This window comes from Etheostoma cragini, chromosome 24 (genome assembly GCF_013103735.1).
Source record: "Etheostoma cragini isolate CJK2018 chromosome 24, CSU_Ecrag_1.0, whole genome shotgun sequence".
NCBI classification, from domain to species: domain Eukaryota; kingdom Metazoa; phylum Chordata; class Actinopteri; order Perciformes; family Percidae; genus Etheostoma; species Etheostoma cragini.
The window spans coordinates 11,637,376-11,647,229 of record NC_048430.1 but is presented as its reverse complement, the minus strand read 5'-3'; the positions used below and the strand labels follow the sequence as shown (position 1 = coordinate 11,647,229).

The 9,854-nt window shown below is 43.7% G+C and overlaps 1 long non-coding RNA gene across 1 annotated transcript; it reads right to left on the bottom strand.

Moving 5' to 3' along the window:
- Positions 1-353: 353 nt before the first annotated feature.
- Positions 354-7,126, bottom strand: LOC117939567. The gene is made up of 3 exons (XR_004655617.1): positions 7,027-7,126; positions 962-966; positions 354-367 (listed from the first exon to the last, which is right to left on the bottom strand). It is a non-coding gene; the product is annotated as an uncharacterized LOC117939567 (long non-coding RNA).
- Positions 7,127-9,854: the final 2,728 nt, after the last annotated feature.

The window sequence follows — 9,854 nt, the reverse complement described above, 5'->3', positions numbered from 1 at the left end:
CTCTCATTCTCCCTGCTCTGGTGTTTCCCCCTCTGTCATTTTTGTTGACATTTTTAAGTTTCTTTCTAGGTTTTATAAGTTCTATAAAATCATTTTAAATAATAGGCCTAACAGAAAATGTTCTGTAGCTACTGTTCTTTCATTATTTTATTCTTAGAGTGAGGTGTTATGTAATCCTGTTTGTTACAGGAACAGGACTCACGTTTCTGCCTGAGTGGCCTGGTAAACATTGTTCGTCTCTGTGTGTGTGTGTGTGTGTGTGTGTGTGTGTGTGTGTGTGTGTGTGGGGGGGGGGGCTAATAAAACCCACAAATTAAAACCGTGTGGTGCCTGTTAATTAACTGCCTTTCATACACACACACACACCCTGGATGTGTTAAGAGACACATATACACACACACACACACACACACACACACACACACACAAATATGCACACATCACGGCAGCCTTATAACAGCTGAGTGGGCAAAAATAACCAACCATTCAGGTTGCTACGGAGACAATACAGTAAATAACTAACTTAGCGTGCAAAGTTAAAACGAATTGAGTGTTTTCTCTTGGCAAGTCAATTTCAGTCAAATAAAAAACCCTGGAGGGATCCGGAGGCAGTTGCAAGGTACCAAAGGGCCCGAAGGGCTGCAGCCTCTGACAGAGGCAAAGCAGCGGGTGTGGGAGAAGATGGAGAAAACCATTCGCCCCCTCGGGAGGGGGAAGCAGGGCACCATGCAAGGTGTGTACGGTAAGGATGGGATCCTGTTGACCTCAACTGAGGAGGTAATAGGGCGTGGAAAGAGGACTTTGAGGAACTTCTAAATCCAGCTGACACGTCCTCTGTGGTGGAGGCGGAGCTGGAGGATGACGGGAGATTGTTGTCAATTTCCCTGGTGGAGGTCGCTGAGTTAGTCAAACAACTCCACAGTGGCAAACCCCCAGGGATTGAGGAGATCCGTCCAGGGACCGCGCCTCAGGAGTGGCAGACCGGGGTGGTGGTTCCCCTCTTCAAGAAGGTGGACCAGAGAGCATGTGCCAATTACAGGGGTATCACACTTTCAGCCTCCCTGGTAAAGTCTACTCCAAGGTGCTGGAGAGGAGGGATTGGCACATAGTCGAACCTCGGATTACACACACACACACACACACACACACACACACACACACACACACACACACACACACACACACACACACAGAATAATTTCTGATTTTGAAACTTTTTGAAAGTGGGTCAAATATGACCCCGAGGACAGCAGGAGGGTTATGGAACATTTGTAATCCAACAGAGTACTTTTACTGATATAAAGTATCATATACATATACACACACAATACGCTTTCACCACTGAATATGACATTGTCCATTAACAGACCGCGGAGGAAGCATAGAGGCTCCGCCGAGGTGGGGAATATCACCTGGGACGTCACTCATCTGCTGCGTTAACAGCACTGCGTCAGCCGAGGAAACAATGAGCTCTAATCGTTTTGAGGACAGAAATCAGAGATGTAATGTACACTGTGAATGTCCCCGGAGAACTGGGTCATTCCTCGTCTCTTTCCAGAGGAGGAGAGGTTTTGGCGGCGTCGAGTTTCCCACCCGGCAGTCCCACAACCTCTTTACTGGAATGTGAAAATCTAACCCATTTTAACAAGCAACTTATATTTGAGTAAAAAAAACTCAAGCTTGGCTGTAGGGTCTGCTCTTTTGCAGCGGGACTCTTCCTGTTTTCCATCACTTTCCCAGCTTTTTATCATACTTACTGTACATGTATACGTGTACCCCGGGGGTTACTTCCGCTGTTGCTGAGGGGCTACGTGGAAAGACTAGATCAGCTAATTTGAAGAAAATGAAAATAATGATTTCAGGATTTTTCTACACCATAGGCCATTACTACTGTTAAAAATCACACTGATAGCAAAAAATCTCTCTCAAAATAGTTTTTTTAACTCTCAAATTTCTATTTCTTGCTATTAGTTTGAAAAAAAAAGATCTTGCATGTAATAAAGAAACATGACCTGCGCGAAAGAGAAAAAAAAAAAAGAATGCGTCTCTGTCCCCAGCATATTTCAAACCAAACTGCCGGCCATGCCAACAACTCATTTGTTTTACAATCATTCACAAAATCCACTGTGGCTGCTTAAAAAAATAATAGAAGCCATATTCACAAAAGGACAATAAAGGAACAAAATGAGATTTTTTGCTTCAATAACAAACGCCAAAGGCACCTGGCCAAGCGTCGTTGTTTGATGGGAGTGAGAACATTTTGCGCCAGAGATCCCTCGCTCGTCGCGGGAAGAATAACAGATTTCAACGAAAAGAGGGACAGAACTTCCGGTTCAAGCGAGGAGCGATGACATGTCGAATAAGAGAACTTGGGATTCAGCTACAGCCACGGTTTGCCCAGCCAGCACGTGAATGCACCTTTGTGGGTTTGCATGAGTTGGAAGAGGAAACTAATTACTGTATGCACATTAGGGTCCAAATATGATCAAATCAGCGTTGATGAGGGTGTAAAAGGGATCTATTTGGGTACCCCTGACTTTTGAGGCCCATCCTGAAAAGTCCTGGAAAAGTGTCCACCAGTAAAATTTGAGAACAGAGAAAGAAGAGAGACTGGTTTTATTTTGAAGGGTGATCGAGTTCATTGCCGCCGTCACGTTGTTGTGTGTGTGTGTGTGTGTGTGTTGTGTTTGTAGGGAAGGGGTGATGTTAATCAACCCCAGATGAGCTAAGCGGCCAGACGAATCGAGTCACTGTGTGTGGGTTTCGGAGGACCAGTCCCTGGGCCAAACTCCGCCAGCCCCAGAGTGTTATTACTGCTGCGCATGGACGCACCCACGCACACAGTAAAGTCCCCATCTGAGGAAGTGGGGACAAAGAGGGATAAAGTGGCACCTTTGCGTGTGAATGGAGCTCACTGAGTGTGTGTGTGTGCATGTGTATCTTTTCTCTGCCACAGATAAAGAGGACTCAGATGCCGGTCAAGATCAACGCTGCAGGGATGTCACTAAACCCATCCTTACTGTGATTGGATGTAAAACGACCTGCTTCAAACGCAACCAATCACGACTCATTTTATCAGAATACTGCATTGAAGACCGGCTTAGAAATATAAAGGAATAGAATAACACAATGTATTTCTGGAAAAAAAAGGATCCTTTCATTTTCAAATTGCCTTGTGTTCATTTTAAAACAAATAGCATAGAAATCGTAGATTTTTTTTGTTTGTGATCAGTTTTGTTTAAACAAATAAGAAAGTGCAAAAAAGTGCACTACACACACCAAAACAGGCACAGTGCACATTTTCCATAATTCTTCCTTGCGATCAAATGTTTCCACACCAAAACAAGGAGAGGAACTACGGGAAGGACGGAGATGCGACAAATACAGGGCTCCATATATATGACATCCAAAAAGGAAAGGGACCATGTACAAGTACACAAGTCATTCTCATGGCCGCTGTGAGTCCAGCAAAAACAGCACATATTAGAGAGCTGGAGGGCTGACAGGTCATTCAGAATCCCACAATGGGAAAGGAGCCAGTGGAGGTGGTTCGGGCATCTGGTGAGGATGCCTCCTGGGCACCTCCCTAGGGAGGTGTTCCAGGCACGTCCAGCTGGGAGGAGGCCTCGGGGAAGACCCAGGACAAGGTGGAGAGATTATATCTCCAACCTGGCCTGGGAACGCCTCGGGATCCCCCAGTCGGAGCTGGTTGATGTGGCTCGGGAAAGGGAAGTTTGGGGTCCCCTACTGGAGCTGCTGCCCCCGCGACCCGATACCTGATGAAGATGGATGGATGGACAATGGGAAATCTATACTGAAATGGCCTTTGTATCCATTTTTGCTTCTATGAGTTAGAATCAACAACACTAAATAAAAGGTAATATACTGTATACATCTATACAGATAGACAGATCTCCCAGTGCTCGCTGGATATGGTTTAAACCGGTTTCTTTAAAAGGCGTCTGGCCATCCGTGTTGCCAGGTCTGAGTAAATAAAGTCGGTGAGTCATAAATTATCAAAACCAAAAGTAATGATGACCATACCTACCAAAATAATGGAGTTTTTCATGTCGCATGGAAACACTAAGACAGCACACCAACATCTCTGACAGGAGCAGCGGGTGAAACTGAAATCTGACGGGGATCAAGTCGGTTTGTTTTGTGTCTCCCGCGGAGAAAAAAAGAGCCGAGGTTCGTCCAAATAGAATATTTTGGTTACTTTTTGGATCAGATTGAAAGATTTGTGATGCCCTGAAGGCTTAGCAGCACCGCACTGTGTTCTTTTTCCTCTCCTCAGGAGCTCAGAAACACGTTCGTTTCATCACTTACCAACACCAGTTTTCATTTTCCAGAAGCTTTTTATTTATTTTATTTCTAATGTTGGCCCAAGTGTGAGTCATCAAAACTTCAGGGTTTGGAAAAGGACGGCCGCTGGCGAAAACGTTTCCCAGCATGCTCCGTTAGTCACATAGCAGGATGATGGATTGAAAGCTCATCCAAATAAATACAGAACATGAAAACAAATTCTCCGCTTCCCCGTTGGTTTTTATTCAACGTCCATTTATCAAGAGGAGGCACATTCACTGTTTCTCAACAATGCCGTGATAACCACACTGTTGCCAGGCAACATAACTTAATTGTCTTGTTCAAGGGTGCAACTGTGGGGTCTGCTGCTTTACATAAAGGGTCAGTGCAACCACAAAACATAAAGCCAGTGGTGGAAGAAGTTTTACAATCCTACAAAAAGAACTCAGTTGGAAGTGACCTTCAAAAGTTGCAAATAGGCATTGAAGATGTCAGCCATGATTACAGCCACCTGAGTGAGTGCCTACTCTCTGTTTGTGTTGTTTGCCACATTAAGACCAAAGACGGGAGATGTCTTTTGTCTCCGACCACTTTGTTACTCATCACCGTGACCTTTCTTTCTGGCGCTCAGGCAAACCTCTAAGTTCTTCTCATGAAACGCTCAGCTCTGATACTGACGAGCAGTGACGTGTGTGGGATGTTTGTCGTGCAAGGAATGGAGTGGGAGAAGGGAGTCCATCATACTCCTCATACTTTTACTTTGTGTCTTTCGCTGGCTGAAGAACAGAAGCTCACAGGCTGAGTTAATCTCTCCGGCGTCAGCGGGAAAAACTCGGAGCTAAAAAACTACATTAACATCGCTACATTTTGGGGTTTTAAAAAGAGTTTTGAGCCAAAAGTGATCTTGGTGCACCGAGTTTTGATCTTTTATTGGTGATTATTTGAGTTTTGTTTTTATCTCCAGTAGAAGAACTAATCTCTGTTTAAACCAACACGCCAAACCAATATCTCATCATCATCCTGGTATACTGGGCATAGACAGGAGGCAGCATGGAGACTCCGCCTGCTGCTCGTAGTTGCCATGGTGACACTATTAGAGGAAATGAGAGGGAAACACCAGAGCAGGGGGAATGAGAGGGGGAACACCAGAGCCAGGGGAATGAGAGGGGAACGCCAGAGCAGGGGGAATGAGAGGGGAAACACCAGAGCAGGGGGAATGAGAGGGGAACGCCAGAGCAGGGGGAATGAGAGGGGGAAACGCCAGAGCAGGGGGAATGAGAGAGGAACGCCAGAGCAGGGGGAATGAGAGGGGAACGCAAGAGCAGGAGGAATGAGAGGGGGGAAACACCAGAGCAGGGGGGGGGAATGAGAAGGGGGAAACACCAGAGCAGGGGGGGGAAATGAGAGGGGGGAAACACCAGAGCAGGGGGGGGAAATGAGAGGGGAACGCCAGAGCAGGAGGAATGAGAGGTGGAACAGACAGTTTTTAGCCCGTAAGTTACGACTCACAACTTGGCAGCTTTCCAGGCAAAGTCACAACTAACCCCTTCCAGCTAGGCTACGTTGACGTTAGCTAGCACTAGCTGATACTGTATACTTGTTTTGATGACAGTATGGGGAATTACAATGTCTATTTATGTCTATTTATTTCTATTTCTCTCCGTTAATAGGTCCTATTGTTCCGACCATATAGCCTTTAACCATATAGGTTTAGATAGCCCATTGGTTGGGGGATAGGACCTGAAAACTTGGCTTACGTTTTGGGGAATTTAGGACACGTAATTTTGCTTGTTGTTGTTGATTCAGATTCTAGATTATGGGAGGTGGTCAACAAAAGCCTAGAAGTCACTCTGAGTCAGACTGCCTTCAACACTGGACTCTCTATGTCATATCACAATGATTTGCATAATTGCGATTATGATTTGCAAAACAAGATGAAAGGTGCGTCCGAGTTCATGTGCAGCTCACTGCCTGATAACAAATTGCTAACAAGCAGGCTGCGTTGCCACAGGAGCTGGTTTAATGAGCGGGTGATGTTCAGCTGGGTGACTGTGAGGTATAAATAGGAACCAAGGTTTGTCAGAGGCTGCTGCGTTAAAGTACAGTGTAGGAGGCTGGTGGGTCAGAGGTCCAGACGCTGTCATGAGAGGAAAACAACTGGCAGGACCACAGTTGAGCTGCCGTCTTCGTGGGAGGGCAAAACACACAACTTATCCTCAATTAGACTGAAACAAGCAAACACATTTAGTTGCCTTGGTCCCACACTGCAAACTCATTCTCACTCCCATCACGTCAAAAAGTAACGCCTGGTCAGGGGCCTTTGGTGTCACTTTTTGACGCCATGGGTTGGGACTCTTGGGACCCTATCTTGCACCTGACACAAGTTTCTTTGCTATTTTAAGACCGTCCAGCGCCCATGTCGCTTAAATAGCAAATGCACCCATGTGTGTGCCCATGGCCGTGTTGGTCTTACGGGGAGGTGTGTTCAGGTGCATTCTGGGCGTATTGCTATCTTGTGGCAGCAGGAAGTGATCTCGCCATTGACCAACAAAAACCTGGTCTGAAGTCAATAATGCAGTAATAAGTAAAATGCTCCTAGGCTTATGCACAGCGTGTGCCACTATGTTTGTTTTACACACACACACACACACAGACACACACACACACACACACACACACACACAGAAAACTATTTTTTTTTTTTACAAATAAAAGTATTACAATGCAAATCCTCCATCATAATAGAAATGCACCAAGGTCCAAACGCGCCCGGGTTTTAAAGGGAATGGGAGATGGACCTCTGATTGATTGACTGCACTTTTTGGGACATACGTTTAACTGGCGTGTGGAACAAGAAGTGAAGGGAGCGTCCAAATGAATCCAATTCATCCTGAAGGGATCATGAATGTCCTTCTGATATTTCAGCTGTGGACCAAAGTGGAGGACTGACCTAATTCTACCTAAGGGTTTACAGTTCAACAGCTGCATATCCTCCGGGAGCGTACTTCCTGTGTACAACAAAGAAGTGAACATGTCCTTCATCAAAGACATTAGTCAGAGCTTTTTTATGAAGCCGAACCTAATCCAAAAAAACAGAAACAAACAGCAGTCACTAACATGCTTGGACTATTATCTCTCCAGCTATAACATTGAAAACAATGTCTAGTTTTAATACATGGTACGAACACACATGGTTATTATTTCTTTAAGAATTGTTTTTTTGCTGACTAATCCTGTGAACAGTGACTAATCAAAAGGCCATGAGAACATGAGGGACTCATCGGCTCGTATATCTGACACAGGACGGTAACAAAGACTAATCAGACACCATAATTACAGTTTTTGCAGCATTTTTCACTTTTTTATGAAACACATAGACACTTTTTTAGGGTCAGAGAAAGTAGAATGAGGTTAATTGAATGCACTGATGACAGAAAGGTATCTGACTTTATTAGGCTTGCTGTAAGAAAAATAAGGCTCCAAGACTGCGTTCAGACTTGGTTATTGTATGATTGGGAAAACCATATTCCTATTGTTAATGGAAGATTATTCAGCTTGGCTACAAGGCCATAGTTAATAGGCAGCATTACTCGATGCCAGAGTAACTCGCTGAGCGAATTCAAATTGTGCTCTTGCGAGAACTCTGGATTTCCAGGGTATTTATTTAAAGTAAGCATACTGTTTTTAAAGTTCAAGGTATTTTACTGTAAATAGACAGTTTCTTAATATTACTGGCGGCAGTGTACTTCCCACCTTTCCTTTATTTTCCCAAGATGCACGTGTTAACTGATGCCTCATGCTTGTAACTTCAATAACCCACTCGCAAATAGGAAATTGGTGTGTTTCTGTCGCTCTGAAAACATTCCTCTGCAAATCTGAATTACACATGCACAACAAAAAGGACTGGACGTGCTCAACTCACTTGAATAGTTGTCCAGGTTGGATCAGTGGTAGAGCAGGCACACATATACTGAGAGGTTTCTGCCGCAGATGTCCGGGGTTCGAATCCAACCTGTGATGAGTTCCCGCATGTCTTCCCTTTCTCACCTAGCTGTCCTATGTAATAAAGGCAGAGCCCAAAAAAGTATCTTATAAAAACACTTAGAAAGCTTTGAAGGTTATTTGCTGCATCCTAAAAGTCATTATTCATAAATGAAGCTGGGACAGTACTCAAATGTGATAGTTTATTGACACACCACATATTAGTTAGCAGTAATTAGCCTGTGCCTATGTTAATGTTAACTAGCATGTTAGTTAGCAGTAATTAACTTGTGCCTATGTTGATGTTAACTGGCATTTTAGTCAGCAGTAATTACCCTGTTCCTATGTTAATGTTACCTAGCATGTTAGTCAGCAGTAATTACCCTGTTCCTATGTTAATGTTACCTAGCATGTTAGTCAGCAGTAATTAGCTTGTTCCTATGTTAATGTTAATGTCAACTAGCATGCTAGTTAGCAGTATTTAGCCTGTGCCTATGTTAATGTTAACTAGCATGTTAGTTAGTGGTAATTAGCATGTGCCTATGTTAATGTTAACTAGCATGTTAGTTATAAGTAATTAGCCTGTGTCTATTTAATTGTTAACTAGCATGTAAGTTAGCAGTAATTAGCCTGTTCCTATGTTATCTCCTAACATATACCTACCTCTCCGTCTCTGCTGATTGGTATTGATTGAGATTTCTCTTGCAAAGCTACAAGAAGACTTCCAACTTTCAGACACGTTGCTCAGGTCACATCTACGTCGTCAAGCTCAGTTAGAAAAATGCTTCTTATAGCCTCCACTGGGCTCCATTGCAAGTCTACGGCCTGGCTTTGTCCATTTCTTTAACTGTCTATGGTCTGCAGGCAATTACAAACACTACTCCAGACACACAGGTGGGTTTGATTAGAGAACCAATACTGCACAGGTGGAGTAAATCATCCACAACTAAGAAGGAGCTCAAAGACGCAGCTAAAAGATCTGCAACTTTGCAGAGCTGGATTAAAACTGTCAGCAGACCAGCTGCAAGAAAAGCATCTGATAATGTCAACCAAGCATCCTACATTATGCAATTAATGTGAAGTTGGCTTATTTGATCAGAAACATTTTCTTTAAGTTGGCTAATAACTCAATAAAACAAATGTTTCATTTAATAATAAATGTACTGAGCTTCAGTTCACAGAGCATTTGAAAACCTGGGGATAAGTCAAATACCTTTAGAAGCTCTAGTCATGTTGTAATTGTTCTTTGTAATATAAATATTATTTATGGTGCCAAATCATAACGTAAGTCATCTCATCCAGAGTCATTGAGTCTAAAGGTTGATTGGCAGCACTAGTGTTCATTTTTTTTTGTAGTTTTTTTTTACCCACTGTAAGTATCAGCTGTACTCTGCAACCTCTATGGAGGTGGTACTACAAAAAGTACCTTTTAGCAGGTACCAGGGACTTTTTTCATAATGGGAAACCAAAAAAGGCAAGTCGGGTTGAGTAGTTGAGTAGATACCATGCAGTGGAAAAACCGTGCAGTGTTTCCTTCTCATTCCCCCTGCACTGGTGTTTCCCTCTCA